The sequence below is a fragment of the Macrotis lagotis genome, chromosome 1 (genome assembly GCF_037893015.1).
Source record: "Macrotis lagotis isolate mMagLag1 chromosome 1, bilby.v1.9.chrom.fasta, whole genome shotgun sequence".
Classification (NCBI taxonomy): Eukaryota; Metazoa; Chordata; class Mammalia; order Peramelemorphia; family Peramelidae; genus Macrotis; species Macrotis lagotis.
Window position 1 is genome coordinate 107521182 of NC_133658.1, and position 20116 is coordinate 107541297.

The 20116-nt window shown below is 33.6% G+C and overlaps 1 pseudogene; it reads left to right on the plus strand.

Moving 5' to 3' along the window:
• The window catches only part of LOC141514029 (protein N-lysine methyltransferase METTL21D pseudogene), a 69995-nt pseudogene extending 57464 nt beyond the window's left edge, over positions 1 to 12531 (plus strand).
• Positions 12532 to 20116: the final 7585 nt, after the last annotated feature.

Genomic DNA, 20116 nt, shown 5'->3' on the forward strand with positions numbered 1-20116 from the left:
ACTATATCTGCCTTTTTCAGTGGTGGAAAAGAATTGGAAATTTAGGGGTGTTTATTGCAGAACAACTTGTGGCAACAAGTTGTGGTAAATGATTATGATGAAGTATTATGCTATAATAAATGATGAGGGAGTGGTTTCAGGGAAAAACAATGACAAGACCTATGGACTGATGCAAAGTAATGTGAGAAGAAAGGGAGATATCTTTGTATACAATAACACAGAAATATTGTAAAGATGATAGCTATAAAAAATTTGTATACTCTGATCAAAACAATGAACTGAGAAAATAAGACAATTTTGAAGGATTCATGATGTAAAAAATGACATTCATCTCCAGAGAAAGAACTAATGAACTTTAAATTCAAATTGTTGTACAATTTTCTTGCATTTTTGGTTTTTTGCTTTAAACATATACATACACACACATTAGATCAATAGAGAGAAAAGTATATAAATATACATATATAACTAAAATGGACATACATTTTGCATGTTTTCACATATATAACTAATTCATATAATTCTACTTGGCATCTCAGGGGTTAGGCAGGGCTGAAAGAAAAGGGGAAATTTTGAAATTCAATATTTCAAAAGAAAATCATGTTAAAATGTTAATGTCTGCCAGTTGTTTCCTCCAACTTTGCAAAAAGTCACTGGAATTAAGTATTGAAGTCACACTGACATCTGCTTCTATAAATATAGGATTCATAATTGCACTTGAATTCTCATTTAATTCTTAACAACCTTTTATAAATTATTCCTATTGATTTATCTCATTTTTTTCAATGACTATTATCTCATTTTTTTCCTTTTCTCAATATTTAGACAATATCAGATGACTTGATGTTATTCCTCTGAGAAAATTGGGGTTATTCAATAGGAGTTCCCTCAAATAACTTTTTCTTCTTGAAACTTCTAAGCACAATCACCTATTCTTACTTCCTTTCATCCTGTTTCAAAAGTTAAGATGTTCTGTCAAGTAGCTTAAATTTCCTCTTCATTTTTCCAATTCCTTGCTATAGCAATCACAAATTCTAATACACCTTTAATTTTGGCATCAACATCAGCTCCTTCTGTTTAAAACAGATGGAGAGATAAGGAAAGGACAGCAAAGTGAAGTGAAAATGTCACTTAACCCTTTACAGAAACTGAAGTTAAAAGGGACCTTGTGCAGCCAAATTGACCATCTAGCCTCTACACAAAGACTTCCATTAAAGTGAAATCTACTATATTATAATATATCCCTCTGTATTCATTGTCATAGATTAAAGGACTATCAGATAAACCTTTACTAATCTTTCCATCTATGCTTCTTCATACTATCTTTTTTTAGAGGATTTAAACAATTTGACCTTCAGACCTGAAGGCTACTAACCAAATTAAAATATAATTGGAAAATATTTAACCAAATTAAATGAAATAAAATAAAAATACATAACATATTTTAAAACCAAGTCAATATGTAGTCTGCAGGGATCTCTATATTTATGACTTATTTGTGTTGCAAGCAAAGTATATCAATTACACTATAGCTTATTTATAAATATCTGATGATGTCATTTCCCTGCTCCAAAACTTTCAGTCCCCCTATAACCAAACAATTTGAGTCAAAATATTTTATCTCATGTTTAAAATGATACATTATCTGGCAGTACAATACCTCATTTCTCCTACCCACAAATTCTGTGCTTTGTGTTCTACTAACTAATCTACTTTTCATCCTCTCTCTCTCTCTCTCTCTCTCTCTCTCTCTCTCTCTCTCTCTCTCTCTCTCTCTCTCCCTATATATATATATATATATATATATATATATATATATATATATATATATGTATATTCCATCCCCTTATTTTTCTATGTATTTATTCACTTTATTTTTATGCTAGTATGTTCTTCATTTCCATCTGTCAGATCTCTCTTTTGAATTACTTTTTAAATGCCAAGAAACCTGTAGGAACCCCCACTGCTAAATCACAGCTAACTTTTCCTTCATTTAGGTCTTACCTAGCATTTTGTTTTGAACTGTCATTTGTACATATACATTACTCTATAATATGGACATATATATGTATCATCTCCCTCTACTAGACTGAAAGTGCTTGGAGTGAATTCAAATTTTTATGTGATCCTTTACAATAAATCAAATGTGTTTATTAAGGACCTACTACATGTTGGGCACTGTGGTCAAGTCATATTCTGTTGCTCAGTTTGATGAAGGGTTTGGGGCTTTCTGTTAGGGAGAGAGGCTGAAGAGAAAACTACATAGAAGCTCCTTCCCAGGTAGTTCTTTGGTCCCCATTGATGTTTATTTCTGGTGTACTGGGATTAAATAGAAGTCAAAAAAAAACTGCCTTTGGAGGCACTTTGATACAGTGGAAGGAGCAGTCCAAAAACCTATATTCAAAATCATATAGAAATGTCCAAAAGGCAATTAGTGATGCAGACTTGAATCTCAGTGGAAAGACTAGAGTTAGACATATGGATCCAAGAGTTACTGGCCTAGAGATGATAACTAAACCCATGAGAGTAGCATAGTATACAACAGGAACAAGTTGTTTTTTTTTTAAATGAGTCATAAAAAAACATAAGGTGGGATAGTAGTTCCTTTTGGCACTGAATGATACTATAATGATCCAGAATTGCATTTCTTGGAGAGTTAAGATAACACACATAATTTATAACAGGTTATTAATTACAGAATGTGTACAAAGAATATATACACTCAGTTATTTTAAATCACAGACTGGTTTCAATTTATCCCCTAGCATGCCTATGAGTCATTTATCCCTGCTATAAATTGAAGAGAACATTAGATTATAGGCCAAGAAATGAAAATAATTTTAATATGTTTTCCCTCATTTTATACAAAAGTAAATGGAGACAAAGAGACATGAAATAACTTAACCAAAATAATAAGTTATTATTTTATAAGTAGTAAGGTGATAAATCCCATGTAGTAAGTAGCATAGTAGTGATTCACATTCACGTGCCATGACCAAGTACACTCCAAATGATTTCCCTTTCCACTGCTCCATGATAACTGTTTTCATACAGATCTGGAAAATACAAACTTAATTTGATTTTATCCTAAGCAAAGAATAATTCAATAAATGAGTGTTTCTCAAAATAATATATTCTATCTTGAAGCTTATTTTTTTAATTATCTATCCCAAATCAACTGATCTGCATCACATTGGATGCACAGCCCTCTCCAGGGGCTCCTGAAACATATTAAAATGAAATTAGGAAAAGTTCAACAAAATAAGAAAAAATACAGTGAACGATAGATAATGTATTTTTAAATTAAATCAAATTGTGACCAGCAATACAACCATTTCTAGTTGAGTTTACTTTCACCAATTATTCACTGAATTACTATCTATACCAATGCCACTTTTTACTGGAACTTGTTGACTTTATTTAGACATGTTTAAAATGTGTTTGTAAATAATGCTTAATTATGGGAACTAGAATAAAGTATGTTGTTATCTCTTATTTCAATCTGATTAAAAGCTTATCATATACTGAGTTTTCATTTTGTCAAAATTGTAGCTTTCCACAGATCCCTTGTTTTTCAGTTTGTGTTTTCATTCCCTTTATAATGAGAATATCTTGGATCTAAAATACATCTGTTATCTTTGAACTCAACTATGTGAATAATCATGGTCGATGTAGATATATTCTACCAACTTATATCTAAATATATAATAATAGCTATTTATTTTTATAAACAATTTTAGAATTATGTAATACTTTATTGACATAGTCATTGATTCTTTACAATTATGTGTATTAGATGGTGTAATTCAAATTTGCTCTAACATCCCCCTCCTTCAGATGTGAGAAATAGTTTACAAAAAAAAATGAATTCTCTAGGATCATATGCCTAAAAATTGTCTAACCTAGGAAGAGAATCTTTGTCTTCTATGTTCCTAAGTATCTATTTCTACAGCATCTACTCTTATTCAACCCCCCCTCCTGGAAACTATTTTTATTAAAATTAGGTCTCAATTAGTTTGGGCAAATAATAAATCCAAGAAAGTAGTCACATTATTCAGATCCACTTTGTATTTTCATTGACTTTGGAAAAATTATCACATTTCACATAATTTTAACTATAGAATTCATTTTTGTACATGGATCTTGTTCTCCAACCTCTCTCCCATTTTAGGTCTTTCTTAAGATTACTATCTTCCTCAACACTGATTCCCTTTGATTTCTCAACTCTCCTTCTTAATGTTTCACTATCAATTTGTTTATCTAAAGCAGCATAATTGCTCTAGAGAAGAACATGTCCAGTAAAAAAGCCAACCTGAACTGCCACCCCACACCCAAAACACACTTTGTTAGATTAGAGTTCTTTAAAAAAATATTGTTCAATTGTAAATGAAGGAATCTATTTAAACTGTGACTAATGAAACATTTCCTATCTCCTACATATATCTTGTCAGAAAAAATAAGAGTCGTGGACATAATTCTACACACATTATTCTGTAAAAAAAAGAAATTAAAGCCATACTTTGAGAAAGATTACCTAATGCTTAATGGAGACTGATAACCATAGACGCTGTCATGATGAACTTTTCATTTTCTATCTATTTCTTTTCCTGTGAAACAGCCCTATTATACCTATACTTCAAAAAAAAGAATTTGTTCCAACTCCCACTCTGAGCAAGAAATTAAAATGAAAACATGAGTTTAAAAAAGGATGAAATAAATTTACTGCAAAAGAAGTGTGAAAATCCATGGTGTCTTCTCTAAAACAGAAAGAGGAGGAAGCAAAGTATTTGTTAGATCCTAGAAAGATGGGAAAGTGCTCTATAAATTAAAATACATTTGCTTCAACTCTTTCTTAAAAAAAAAAGATTAATATTATGAGGATTTTAACCTAGGACACAAAGATCAAAAATTCCAAAATGGAAATGTCAGTTTAGTCAAATTAACACATTACCTGACTAGGGATTCAGTTATCTACTTCCCCCTTTGTTTAGCCACTATATCTCTGGTAGACAACAAAATTAGTTTGTCTAATCATTTCATCCAACGGGATTAAGGACCCTAAAGACCACTCCACCTTGCTATCCATACTTGACTCTGTAATCCAAGGACCACTAAGTCTTCCTATTAACTGCATAGCTAAACTATCCCACTTTGTGTTATCTCCCACACTTAGACTGAGAGACAGTATTATAAACATTTTCTATTACATTCCATGTATTTAGCACAGTGTTTGATGACTAGATTTATTCATTCATTTATTTATCTGCTAATTTAGTTTTCAAAGTGGGAAAAATAAGCAAATTATCAAAACTTCTAACCGTACATGATATCCTCTTTTTAAAAATCTCATTTATTTATTTACCCAATTTTTTCTGGGGTAAGATGGAGAGATATAGAAGTTATTAAGCAAGAATTTAATAAAATGTTTCCCAGACATTCAGATACATAGATACTATAACAATTATTTAAATATTATTTGAAAAAAACAAAATAGTTGTCTAGCATCTATTGCAGAGTTATGAATCTTCAAGCGAAAAAGAAAATTATGATCTTTATAAATCTGTCAGTTTTAGCAATATTGCTCCATTTCATCAAATAGTTATTCTTTAATTCCATGAAAATATGACCCCTTTACCTTACATTTATAACACTCAAAAATAATAGTATTAAAATAAGGGATACTCCCAGCATTAATGTGAAGAATCAGTATGTCTAGGAAGCAAAATTTGACACTGAGGATATCTCAGACAATTTTCAAAATACCGTGTGGAAATATATATATATATATATATATATATATATATACATATATATAGCTATTTAGATATATATACATACATACATATACATATATATAGCTATTTAGATATAGATACATACATACATATACATATATATATATATAGCTAGCTTACAATAATGCAAGTTTACTAAAGCTTACTTATTATCTTTTTTTTTAGGTTTTTGCAAGGCAAGTAGCTTGCCCAAGGCCACACAATTAGGTAATTATTAAGTGTCTGAGGCCAAATTTGAACTCAAGCACTCCTGACTCCAGGGCCGGTGCTCTAGCCACTGTGCCACCTAGCCACCCCATTACTTATTATCTTACTAATCATTCAAAGACAAAAGCAATCCACATATATATATATATATAATATATGTGTGTACATATATGTATTATGCAAATGTATGTATCTATACATGTATCTATCTATAAATATATGAAAATATATACATATATTATTAAAATAGCACAGCAAGTATGGCAGTAATAGAATTTTTTGACCTGGGATACAGTCTCTCAAATATACACAATTAGTCAGAAAAGGTGATATGTCAAGAAAATATTTGTGGCAGAATACATATGCAAGTAGCATGCATGGCCAAGGTATTCATGTACATAGTAATTAAGCCCTCAAGAAAAATCAGGAAAAAAATAACATCAAGAAAACAGAGGTTCTCCACAGCCAGCACCATACTACCCATACATGCAACTATCAGTTTCAATAATTAGAGAATAAACTAACATATAAAAAAATGGAACTGGTCTTATGAAAAATAATAAAATGGATAAAACATGGGTAAATTTGGTTTTTAAAAAATAAAAAAAAATCAAAGTACCATTATAAGAAATGAAAAGAGTGAGTTTCTTACCAAAGAAGATAAAAATTGAAGCAATTTTAGGAGTCCTTTTTTCTAAGGATATGCAGTAAAATTAGCAATCTCAGTGAAGTGGTCGAATAGTTACCAAAAATAAAAAAATAAAAAATTGGGGCAGCTAAGTGGCACAGTGAATAGAGCACCAGCCCTGTATTCAGGTGGACATGAATTTACATCCAACCTCAGATACTTAATAATTACCTTAGCTGTGTGACCTTGAGTAAGTCACCTAACCCCAAAACCCTAGCCCAAAAGGAAATGAAATAAATAAATAATCCTCTATTAAAGATGAAATTGAGCAAGCCAAAAATGAGTTCCATAGGAAAATAAATTCTCAGAAGCAGATGAATTTATGAGTGAATTTTACCAGATAATTAAGGAATAATTAAACTCAATTTTATATAAGCTCTTTGGAAGGGAAAAAGTAAAGGAGTGCTGACAAATTTATTTTATGACACAAATATAGTTTTGATAGCTAAATGAGGGAGAGCAAAAAAATAAAAAAAACTATAGTCCAATTTCCTTAATTAATAACAATTTAAAAATTTAAATTATACTCAAAAGAAAATTATACCTCTATATTACAAAGATCATTGACTATAACAAGGTGGAATTTGTACCAAGAACATAGGGGAATGGTTTAATAACAGAAAAACTATCAGCATAATTGATGATATAAATAAAAAACAAAAATTTTATGATTATATTAATATATATAGAAAAAGCCTTTATCAAAATAAAACAGGCATTCCTTTTAAAAACACTGGAAAGCATAGGAATCAATGGAGCTTTTCTGTAAGTGATCAGTGGTATCTATTTAAAATCAATGGCTGACATTTATTGTAAGAAGATAAAACTGAAGCATTCTAGTAAAATGAAGAATTAATCAAGGATGTCCATAATGTTAATTATTATCCAATATTGTGCTAGGAAATAACAATAAGACAAGAAAAAAGAAATTTAAGGAATTAGAATAGGCATTAAGGAAGCAAAATGATCACTCTTTGGAGATTATATGATGGTATACTTAGAGAAATCTAAAGAATCACCTGAAAAGCTATTTGAAATAATTAACACCTATATCCAAGTTGTAGGATATAAAATAAGTCCACATAAATCAGAAGCATTTCTATATTCTACCAAGTAAACTCAGCAGTAAGAGATAAAAACTATATTTAAAACAATTGCAGATAATATAAAATGTTTGGGAATCTACCTGTCAAGACACACCCAGGTATTATATGTATACAATTGTAAGACACTATTTACACAAATAAAGACTGATATAAAAAAACTGGAAAATATTCTTTGATCCTGGGAAGGCTGAGACAATATAATAAAAATGACAGTCCTTCATAAATTTATTTATTTATCCAATGCCATCTAATCAAAATATCAATGAATTATTTTATAAAGTTAGAAAAGATCATAAAAGAATACATCTGGAAGAACAAAAAAGTCAGCAATATAAAAAATTTAATGGGGGGGAATGAAGGAAAATATCTAGCAGCTTCAGAGTTCAAAATATATTATAAAGAGATAATCATCAAACCAATTTAGTGCTGATTAAGAAATAAAATGCTAAATCAGCGTAATAGATTAGGTACACAACAAATAGTAGTAAATGACCATACTAATCTAGTGTTTCATAACAACAAAGTTCCAGGCAATAGGGGCAAGAACTCACCATTTGACAAAGATTGTTGGAAAAACTGGGAAAGATTCTGACAGAAACTAGGTATAGACAATATCTAACCATATACCAAGATAAATCAAAATGGATAAATATTTTAATCATAAATGGTGATTCCATACATAAATTATGCAGCAGAGGATAATATACCTATCAAATCCATGAATAAGAGGAGGGTTTATGATAAAATAAGAAATAAAGAGCATCACAAGGAGAAAATGAAAAATTATAATAAATGAAATTAAAAACTTTTACAAAAATAAAATTTCTGCAGTCAAAATTTAAAGGAAAACAAGAAAATGGAAAAAATATTTAATAGTAGATCCTCTAAAAAAGACAAAAATTTTTATATAGGTAAGAATCTAAGCCAAATTTATAAAAATAATAGCCATTCACCAGTTGATAAATTGTCAAAGAAATCAAAGTGATCAATCATCCAAATGAAAATGCTCTAAAGAACTTGTGATGAGAGAAATATAAATTAAAAAACTCTGAAGTACCACCTCACACCTACCAAACTGATTAGCATGAAAGAAAAAATGACAAGTACTAGAGGCAATGGGGAAAAATGGGACACATATGCTATTGCTTGTGAATTAGTATAACCTTTTTTTTTTTAGGTTTTTGCAAGGCAAATGGGATTAAGTGGATTGCCCAAGGCCACATAGCTAGGTAATTATTAAGTGTCTGAGACCAGATTTGAACCCAGGTACTACTGACTCCAGGGCCAGTGCTTTACCCACTACGCCACCTAGCTGCCCCTAGTCTAACCTATCTTGGGAACATTTAGAGACATAGTAATATTCACTACTATATCTATATTCCAAAGAGATCAAAGATAAAGGGAAAGGATTTATTTAAACAAAAATATTTAAAGTGGCTTCCTTTGTAGTGGTAAAAATAAATGGAAATCAAGAGAATATCAATAGGAAAACAATTAAACGAGTTGTGGTATATAATTCTAATGTAATTTTTCTTGGTGAGTCATTTTTCAGTCATGCCCTACTCTTCATTACCCGATTTGTTGGTTTCTTGGCATAGATAGCTGAGTCACTTTTTATTTTATATTCCATGTGATGAAATGATATTGTGCTATGAAAAATGACAAATGAGATGGTTTCAGAAAAACCTGGGAACACTTAAATGAATTCTTACAAAGTGAAGTAGGCAGAAGCAAGAAAACAATGAAGCATTAACAACAATATTGTTTTGATAATCATCTGTGGAAAAACTTAGCAACTCAAGACACCTCCAAAGGATTCATGATAATCACCTACAGATAAAGAACCGGTGGATCTGAGTACAGATTGAAACATATTTTTCTCTTTATTTTTGTTGATTATTTTCTCAATAGGGTCATTATGGAAATATGTTTTGTATGACTTCATATGCATAATAGATATCTTGTTTCTTGCCTTTTCAGTGGTTGGTGGAGAAGTAAAGGATGGCAGAAAATTTCAAACTAAAAAGTTCAAAAGTCTATGGTCTAGTCTCAAGGCTAGGATAAATGGACTTTTCAGCAAACAGAAACAATATCCAAAGTGAAAATAATGTAGCAACATAATAATGATAAAAGTGTCAATAATCTTTCATTGTGAAGGATTGAAAAATTTGAGTCAAAAACTGTTTTAACTCATTGCAAATTACTGTAAAATAAGTGACTGCTACCAAAAGAGGAAGAGGGCATATTCAACAATTGGTTTTAGAGATAAAATTTGTAAAATTTATTGGTTATTAAATTTAATTAATTTACATTATCCCAGTCAATTATAGCATTGGTCAATTGATATCTATGAAGTTCTATAGTGGTATCCTACACTAGGGTCTTCTTTATAAAAGTAGTGATAATTACAGTAGTGTCCCACTTCTATAGTTTATTTCCAAGGTGCCATAAATCATTTTTTTCTCTTAATCAATGGATAAAGAAAACACTCTGGAAAAGCTTATATAGAAACAGAGAAATATAAAAAATATAAAATAAATTGTTTTCTGTTCCTGTTTAAAACTATATCTCCACCAAGATGACCAATTTCTTCCCCCAAATCACTCCAAATACCTTTAAATAAGCCAAATTCTAGAGTGCCAGAATCTATTAAAAAATAGTGAAACAATTTTCTAGCCCAAATCAACTTGGAAGATTGGGGAAGGGGTCTGCTTCTCTGAGGAGAGAGAGAGGAACACAAAAAGCAAACCAGCCCCAGCCATTGAGAAACAGGAAGATGGACCACTAGGTCAGTGCTGCGGTGGTGGTTCCCAGACCTCTCAGCCCAGAGATTGCCAAGGACAATTTGGAAGGTCTGCAGGAAAACTCTGCCGCACCAGGATGAGAGTGGAGTAGAGTCCAGCACAGACCTCAGCAACACAGCCCAGACTCCAGGCTTCAGGAGTCGATGAATCTGCAGTAACAGCTACTTCTAGAGTTTATAAAAATCTCTTTCCTACCCCTGAGGCAGGACTCTATTGTTTTGCCCCTATTCAGATCTGGACTGCAGTCTGGTAGCCCAGTCCCAGTACAATAGAGATTACTGCTTCAACAGAACATGGACCCTTGCCACCATTCTGGGAACAAAGGAGTGCTTGTGGTCACCCACAAACTGGAGTACAGGTCAGGAGAGTAGCCACTCGTAAGACCTTAGAAGAATTGAAAACTTGTAGGTCCATGGAGTTATCATTGGAAGCAGCTGTAAAAATCCTCAAAAGTTTGTGAGAGTGAATCCTCCACCCTAGAAGCAGAACCCCATCTTGAATGAATAGTTAAAAATCAAGTCACGGGTAGGGGAAATGATCAAGCAACAGAAAATTAAAAATCTGACTATTACCACATACTATGGTCATCTGGAACATCATAATACACACTCAGAAGAAGATAACAAAGTCAAAGCTTCTGCAGCCAAAGCCTCCAAGAAAATTGGGCTCAAGCTACTAAAAAGGAATTTGAAAATCAAGTAAGGGAAGTAAAGGAAAAAATTAAGGAGAGAAATGAGAATGAAGTAATCAAGTCATGAAAACAGAATCACCAGTTTAGTGGAGACACAAAAAAATGCTGAAGAAAATGACATCTTACTAAAGAGAATGAAGCAGCGTGTCGGCAGCGCGGGGCGCGCAGCCCAGCCTGCAGAGCCATTGCAGCTTCGTGCGCCCGCTGGAAAAGCGGGACGGCGCGGTGCCGGCTGCAGCAGTACGGCTCGGGCGGCCTGGGCTGCGTGGTGTGGCAAAGTACCTGGAGACGCAGCATTTCTCGGGCGTCGCCCTTGGGTGCTGCGCCAGAGATCCGTGCTGGAGCTGGGAGCGGCACCGGCGCCGTGGGGCTCCTGGCGGCCACCCTCGGGGCCCATGTCGCAGTCACGGATCGAGAGGAACTTCAGGACTTGCTTAAGTTGAATATTAAAATGAATGAGCATCACTGGTTCTGTACAAGCCAAGGCACTGAAATGGGGTGAAGAAAGAAAAGACTATTTCTCTCCACCTGACCACATATTGATGGCTGATTGTATATACTATGAAGAGTCTTTGGAGCCATTGTTAAAGACTTTAAAGGATCTCAGTGGGCCTAAGACCTGCATCATTTGTTGTTAGGAACGACGAACTATGGAGGAAAAATCCAGAAATAGAGAGAAAGTATTTTGAGCGCCTCCAGTTGGATTTTGACTTGGAAAAGATTCCTTTGGAGAAACATGATGAAGAATATCGGAGTGAAGATATTCATATTTTATACATCAGAAAGAAAAAATGAAATTATAGCTTTGAAACCTTTTTTTGTCTAAGTTTGCAACAGCTAAATAAGCTAATCATGTAAATTGGACTTATAAGAAAAACATGGAAAGATTTCATCACATATTTTCATGACTTCTCAGAAACAATAGATTTGAACAATAGAAGTAAAAATATGAGTGCTATTTTGAATTCATAGAAGAATTCTACTTGAAAGACAACCAATGTGACGTGCCAGCATTCCTGGTGAATTCCCTGTATGTTGGATGAGACTGAAATGTAACCAGTTGTTGTTTGACCAACATGAAATTCTGTTCTAAAGACCATTTTGTGGTGGATCAATCTTGTGTTTAAAAAAAATTACATGCTAAAAGAATAATGTGCTATACTTTCAAGAAACTGAAGGACATTGATTTTACTTCTTGAAGGGACAATTTTTGAACCTCACTCTATGCTTCAAATTGTATTCTATTTAGATAAATGTAAAAGAGAATCTCAACAGGTTCAGTTTTGTCCCTGATGAAGTCAGCAGTCTTGTTTTACATATATTTTTAATTATGTTTAAGATAGTTTAATACTTTTTAAATGTCTCTTGGTTCAAAGACAAACTAAGCAGGTTCACATTTGCTTTAAAAAATTGTTTTATTATAAATTTGAGAAATATGAACATTTTGTTTTTCCAAAGAAGTACATAGTTATAATGACACTGAATCTTGATAATGTTGAAAGCTATTTAAATATAACATGGTAGTTCTAACACTGACCTGTGTCTGCTTCTGAAATTTTTTCTTAATTTGTGTTTTTTTCAATCTCATTAATGCTTTTTGTTATATCACTCCTCTCCATCCCTCTTAATTAAATTAAATAAATTCAATATTTCATTGAAAAAAAAGAGAGACTGAACCAAATAAAAAAAAGAAGTTCAAAAAGTGGCCCTGGAGTCAGGAGGACCTGAATTCAAATTCAGCCTCAGACACTTAATAATTGTCTAGTTGTGTGACCTTGGGCAAGTTACTTAACCCTATTACCTTAAATAAATAAAATTTTTAAAAAATAGAAGCTCAAAAAGGCAATGAGGAGAATAGCTGGTCAAATGGAAATGTCCACTAAAGAAAATAAGTCCTTAAAATATAGAATGGAATAAAGGGAAATTGATGGTATTGTGAGAAATCAAGAAAGAATAAAACAAAACAAAAGATATGAAAAACTAGAAGAAAATATGAACTATGAAAAAAAGCTGTTCTGGAAAATAGATCTAAGAGTGATAATTTAAAAATTATTGGAGGCTAGACATGTTTTCAAGAAATTATTCATGAAAACTGACCTGATATCCTAGAAGCAGAGGGCAAAATAGAAATTGAAAGAATCCACCAATTACTTTGAGAAAGAGAGCCCAAAATGAAAATTTCCAGGAATATTATAGCTAAATTTCAGACCTCCCAAGTCAAGGAGAAATTATTACAAGCAGCCAGAAAGAAAAAAATCAAATATCATGGAGTCATGTCAGGATAACATAAGATTTAGGAGTTTCCACATTAATAGATTTAGGGCTTGGAATATGATATTCTTGAAGCCAAAAGAGCTTGTAACTGGGGATATCAATGCTAACTATCTAAATCATTTAAAAATTATTCGAACACTATTGACAGGATAGATGCTGCTTGGAACAATTCTGGGCTTACTACCTTATACTTATTTGATAACTAGTAGTAGGGAAGGATGAAAAATTTTGGAGGGGATGTAGGAAGGATGAGACAGTGATGCACTGCTGGAGGAGTTGTAAAAGGACTCAAAAATTGGGCAAAGCAATTGGAACTATGCCCAAGGGTTTATAAAGTCATGCTGACCCCTTTGACCTAACAATACCACTATCAGAAGAGATGAAAAACAGAAGGGAAAAGGACCCGTGGGTATAAGGATGTTTGTAGCAGCTCTTTTCTGGTAACAGGGATTTGGAAATTGAGATGTCCATTATTTGGTGAAAAGTTAGACACATGCATGTGGTTAAGATGAAATGCTATTCAAGGGGAGCAGTGGATAGAACACTGGCCTTGGAGTCAGGATTACCTGAGTGCAAATCCAGCCTCAGACACCTAATAATTACCCAGTTGTGTGACCTTCGGCAAGCCACTTAACCCCATTGCCTTGAAAAAAAAATTTTAAAAAAGATGAAATGTTATTCTGTTATATGAAATTATGAACAGGATGCTCTTAGCAATAAACCTGCATGGGTAGATGCAATGGGAAACGTATAATATACAAAGAACAATATTACAGGATGATCAGCTACAAATGACTTATCCTTTCGCAGGACTTTTGTGACACAAGAGAACTCTGAAGAACTTGTGATAAAGATTGCTTTCAATCCCAAAGATAGACCTGGTGATGTCTGAATGCTTTTTGTTTTCTTAAAGTTTTTTTTGAGGGGGGTTAACATTTATTTTACAACATGACTGTTGTGGTAATGTTTTTCATTACCACATATTTTTAAATTATTCCAAATAACTTGCTTTTTTTTAGAAAGATTTTATTTATTTTGAGTATTACAATTTTCCCCCATTCATGCTTCCCTCCCCCATCTGCTACAGAAGGCATTCTGCTAGTCTTTACATTGTTTCCATTGTATACATTTGATCTCAGTTGAATGTGATGACAGAGAAATCATATCCTTAAGGAAAAAATAATGTATGAGATAGTAAAATTACATAATAAGATAACTTTTTTTCAGATTTGAAGGTAATAGTTCAAAGTCCACAATTCTTTCTCTAGATGCAGATGGTATTGTCCATTGCAGATAGCCCCAAATTTTTTCCTGCTTGTTGCACTAATGGAATGAGCAAGTCCATCAAGGTTCATCATTACCCCCATGTTGCTGTTAGGATGTATAATGTTCTGGTTCTGTTCATCTCGCTCAGCATCAGTTCATACAAATCCTTCCAGACATCCCTGAATTCCCATCCCTCCTGGTTTCTAATAGAACAGTAGTGTTCCATCACATACATATACCACAGTTTGTTAAGCTATTCCCCAACTGAACGGCATTCACTTAATTTCTAATTCTTTGCCACCACAAACAGGGCTGCTATGAATATTTTTGTACAAGTGATGTTTTTACCCTTTTTCATAATCTCTTCAGGGTATAGACCCAGTAGTGATGTTGCTGGATCAAAGGGCACGTATATTTTTGTTGCCCTTTGGGCATAATTCCAAATTGATCTCCAAAAATATTGGATGAATTCACAGCTCCACCAACAATGTATTAGTGTCACAGATATTCCACATCCCTTCCAACATTGATCATTGTCCTTTTTGGTCATATTGACCAGTCTGCAAGGTATAAGGTGGTATCTCAGAGATGCTTTAATTTGCATTTCTGTAATAAGTAATGATTTGGAGCAAATTTTCATATGACTATGAATTGCTTTGATTTTCTCCATTGTAAATTGCCTTTGCATATCCTTTGACCATTTGTCAATTGGGGAATGACTTGTTTTTTTTGGAAAATTTGACTCAATTCTCTGTATATTTTAGAAATAGTCCTTTGTCAGAAATACTAGTTGCAAAAATTGTTTCCCAATTTACTACATTTCTTTTGATCTTGGTTACAGTGGTTTTGTCTGTGCAAAAGCTTTTCAATTTAATGTAACCAAAATTATCTAGTTTGTTTTAATGATGTTCTCCATATCTTCCTTGTTCATAAACTGCTTCCCTTTCCACAGATCTGACAGGTAAACTACTCCTTGATCTCCTATTTTGGGTAAAATATTTTAAGTTTTGTTTCGATCCTGTACCTATTTTGATCTTATCTTGGGATAGGGTGTGAGGTATTGGTCTAATCTAACTTTCTTCTGTACTAGCTTCCAATTTTCCCAAAAGTATTTATTGAAGAAAGAGTTTTCATCCCAATAGCTGGACTCTTTGGGTTTATCAAACCCCAGATTACCATAATCATTTCCTGCTATTGTACCTAGTCTATTCCACTGATCCATGACTCTATTTCTTAGCCAATACCAGACAGTCTTGCAGCCAGGTACTGCATAATCTTTACCATGGCTCCTTAGTATTTAAATTTTTCTTTCTGACTGCTTGCAAGATGTTTTCTTTTATCTGATAGCTCTGGAATTTGCCCACAACATTCCTTGGTTTTAATTTTAGGATTTCTTTCCAAAGGGGATCAATGTACTCTTTCAATACTTATTTTGTCCTCTGGTTCCATGATATCAGGGCAATTTTCCATCACTAAATCCTGTAGTATTGAATCCAGGCTTTTTTTTTCTCTTCAATATTTCATGAAGACCTATAATTCTCAAGTTTTCCCACCTTGATCTATTATTGAGGTCAGTGATTTAGCTGATGAGGTATTTTACATTTTTTTTCTATTTTTTGATCTTTTAGTTTTATTTAACACAATCTTGTCTCATGAAGTCATTAGTTTCCCCCAATTCCATTCTTTTTTACTTTTAGAGAAGATTTTTCTTCATTTACCTTTCTACAACTCCTTTTCCAGTTGGTCAATTCTATTTTTGAAGGAGTTTTATATTTGCCCAAATGTAGTTTTGAGAGAATCATTTTCTTTTTGCATTTGCCCAATTGAAGATCTGAGTTATTCTCATTTTGTATTTGTCCAATTGTATTTGCCAAAGATTTGCTTTCTTGTTGCAAGATGTTAATTTTCTCTTGAGGTTCTTTCCACAATTTTTCCAATTGATTTTTAAACTCCTTCCTGATCTTTTCAAGAAAGTCTTTCTGGGCTGGAGACCAATTCATATTCTCCTCAGCAGTGCTAGATCTCTCAGTGTTAGAATCCATCTCTTCTAAATTTTTTTCCATGGGTCCCCCTTATTCTATGGCCTTTTTTCATCTTTCTAGGATCTAATGTGGTGGGGGGAGCTGGCTCTCAAAGGTTTGCTTTTGAAGATCCTAAAGGCTTTGTTCAGTTGGTTTAGTAATTCCAGGAGTGGGCCAGTAGGGGCACTGGTTACTTTCTCTGGATTATTTGAGGACCTCAGCAGCAGGGTCTCAGTTGGCCTTGAACAATGGTTGAGCCCAAGGTGAGAGATTTAATCTCCCTTTCAGTTGAGTGAACTCTGTTGCCCATACCTGAGCTTGACAGGGTGGGGGTTGTTTACTATTTGTTCTGGGCAGAGGGCTCTGCTGAAAGTATGCTCAGGTCCCAGCCCAGCTGGTTATTTTCCAAGCTTGTTTTGTAACTCTCTATGTTTGATCTCACCCTACCATAGCTCCTCCCCCACCCCCAGCCAAGGATTCCACAGATAAAGGTGGCTCTCTCACCCACCACACACCAAAGCCTCTACTACTAATGCCAGTCCTCTGTTCCTGGTTCACCCATGGTCCCCTGAGATAGACCCTGTTGATAGGTGTTCTCCTATCTTCTCTTTCTGGGTTTTGTCAATCAAATTTCTGTTAATAGATTTCTTTCATGGGTTTTTTTGAGGGCAATCAGGAGCATTTAACACCATGCTTGTCTTCTCTCTGCCATATTGGCCAGAAGTCTTTTGGCCTTGAACACTGTGTTGAGCCCTGAGGGAGAGAATTAATCTCCCTTTCATTTTAATGCACTCTGTTGACTGCCTTAGCCTGAGTGTGTGGGGCTTTGTTTCTTTGTTTTGTTTGTATGGACAAAGAGCTCTTCTGAAAATATGGGGCTCACTTCCACAGCCCAGCTAGTTGTTCTCCAGGAGTGCTCTGAGATTCTGTGCTGGAACTCACCCTCCAGTAGCTACTCTCCCCCAGGCCAAAGACTCCACAGGTAAAGCTGGATCTCACACTCACCGTTCACTAAGGTATCTATGGCTGAGGCTGACCTTCTGACTTCCCCCAGCGGCTGTACCTATGCTGACCCTCTGCTCTTGCTTCCCTTTTCACCCACGGTACCCTAAGACTGACCTTCTTGGTAGGTGTTCTTCTCCTAGTTTCTCTTTCTGGGTTTTGTAAATCAAATGTTTTGTAAATTCTCTCTGCCATATTAATAACTTGCTTTTTCAATGAGGTGGATTGGGGTGGGAAGAAGGGAGAAAATTTGTAATTCAAGGCTTTAAAAAATGAATGTTGAGGGGTGGCTAGGTGGTGCAGTGGATAGAGCACCAGCCCTGGAATCAGGAGTACCTGAGTTCAAATCCAGCCTCAGAAACTTAATAATTACCTAGCTGTGTGGCCTTGGGCAAGCCACTTAACCCCATTGCCTTGCAAAAACCTAAAACCTAGAAATAAAAATGAATGCTGAGGGCAGCTAGATGGCACAGTGGATATAGCACAGGACTAGGATTCAGGAGGACTTAAGTTCAAATCCAGACTCAGATACTTAATAATTACCTGGCTGTGTGACCTTGTGGAAGTCACTGAATCTAATTGTCTTGCAGAAACAAAAAAAATGAATGTTGAAACTTGTTTTTGCATTTAACTGGGAAAAAATAAAATAATTAAAAAAACTTTGTCTCACACATAATACCATGCCTATAATATAATACATAATATTTTACCTGGCAGTTTGGTTTAATTTAATTCAATGAAAACTTACTAAAAGGCAGGATGTTGTGCACATATAGAAATTGCGCAATTTTTTTTAGCTTTAATTTTAATCTATCACTCACTCAAAAATTTTGCAATTGGCTACTTTATTCTTGTTTTCAAAATCCCATAATAGATTCTTTCTGCTTGTTTTTGAATGGACACTCACACAAAAAAATTCATAAGCAAAACTGTTATTCCATTTCATTTTTGTCCTCTTTCAAAAGTCACACATGACAAAGAATTGGAAACTGAGAGGTTGACCATCAGTTTGGGGAATGACTGAACAAGTTGCAGTATATGATTATGATGGAATACCATTGTGGTATACTCCTAGAAAAACCTTTAAAATTATATATGAACTGATACTGAACTGAAATGAAATAAACAAGAACAGAAAAACATTGTACAAAACAATATGAATACTCTGCAATGATCAACTTCAATATCTCTGTAATACAATGATCCAATATAATTCCAATGGAATTTTGATGAATAATGCTATCCATCTCTAGAGAAATAACTGATGAGTCTGAATGCAGATCAAAGCATATTTTGAAAGTTTTCTTTTTTTGATATTTATTTTTTTAATTGCTTACTATATACATTATATTTATTAAATGTATAAAAGTCTAAATCATGGTCCATGGACTAGCATAGTTTGTTGAAATCTTTCTTCATTGCTCTGCTGTTGAAAATAAAGGTAAATATCAGATATCAGAGGAAAGAATATTTTCATGAATATTCTGAGAAGTGACATTTTGCTGTATTTCTTTTTTTAATTTTATTTATCAATTTAATTTCACATTACTAAAATTGTCTTCTTGTCCACCCTCTCTGTTTCACATGAGTCCTGTACTTGAAGATCAAACTTTCTCTTCAGCTCTGGTTGTTTCAACAGGAACATTTGAAATTCCTCTATCTCATTGAATGCCCATCTTTTCCCCCTAGAAGAGGGTGTTCAATTTTGTTGGGTAGTTGATTCTTGGTTGCATTCCGAGTTCTTTTGCATTTTTAGAATATTATATTCCAAGCCCTACAAGCTCTTAATGTCAATGCTGCTAAATCCTTTGTAATCCTGACTGTAGCATGATGACACTTGAATTATTTCCTTGCGGAAACAATATTTTCTCTTTTACTTGGGAGTTCAGGAATTTGGCTGTAATATTCCTGGGGGTTATTTTTTGGAACTCTTTCAGGAGGAGATTGGTGGATTATCTCAATTTTAATTTTGTCCTCTGCTTCTAGGTAATCAGGATAATTTTCCTGTAGAAATTCTTTAAAAATGAAGTCAAGGCTCTTTTCATGATCATGACTTTCAGGGAGCCCAATAATTTTTAAATTATCTTTCCTGAGTCTGTTTCCTAGGTCAGTTGTTTTTTCAATGAGATATTTCACATTTTTCTTCTAGTTTTTCATTCTTTTGGTTTTGTTTTATTGTTTCTTGATTCCATGCAAAGTTATCAGCTTCCTTTACCTCCATTCTACATTTTAAGGACTTGTTTTCTTCAGAAAACTTCCTCA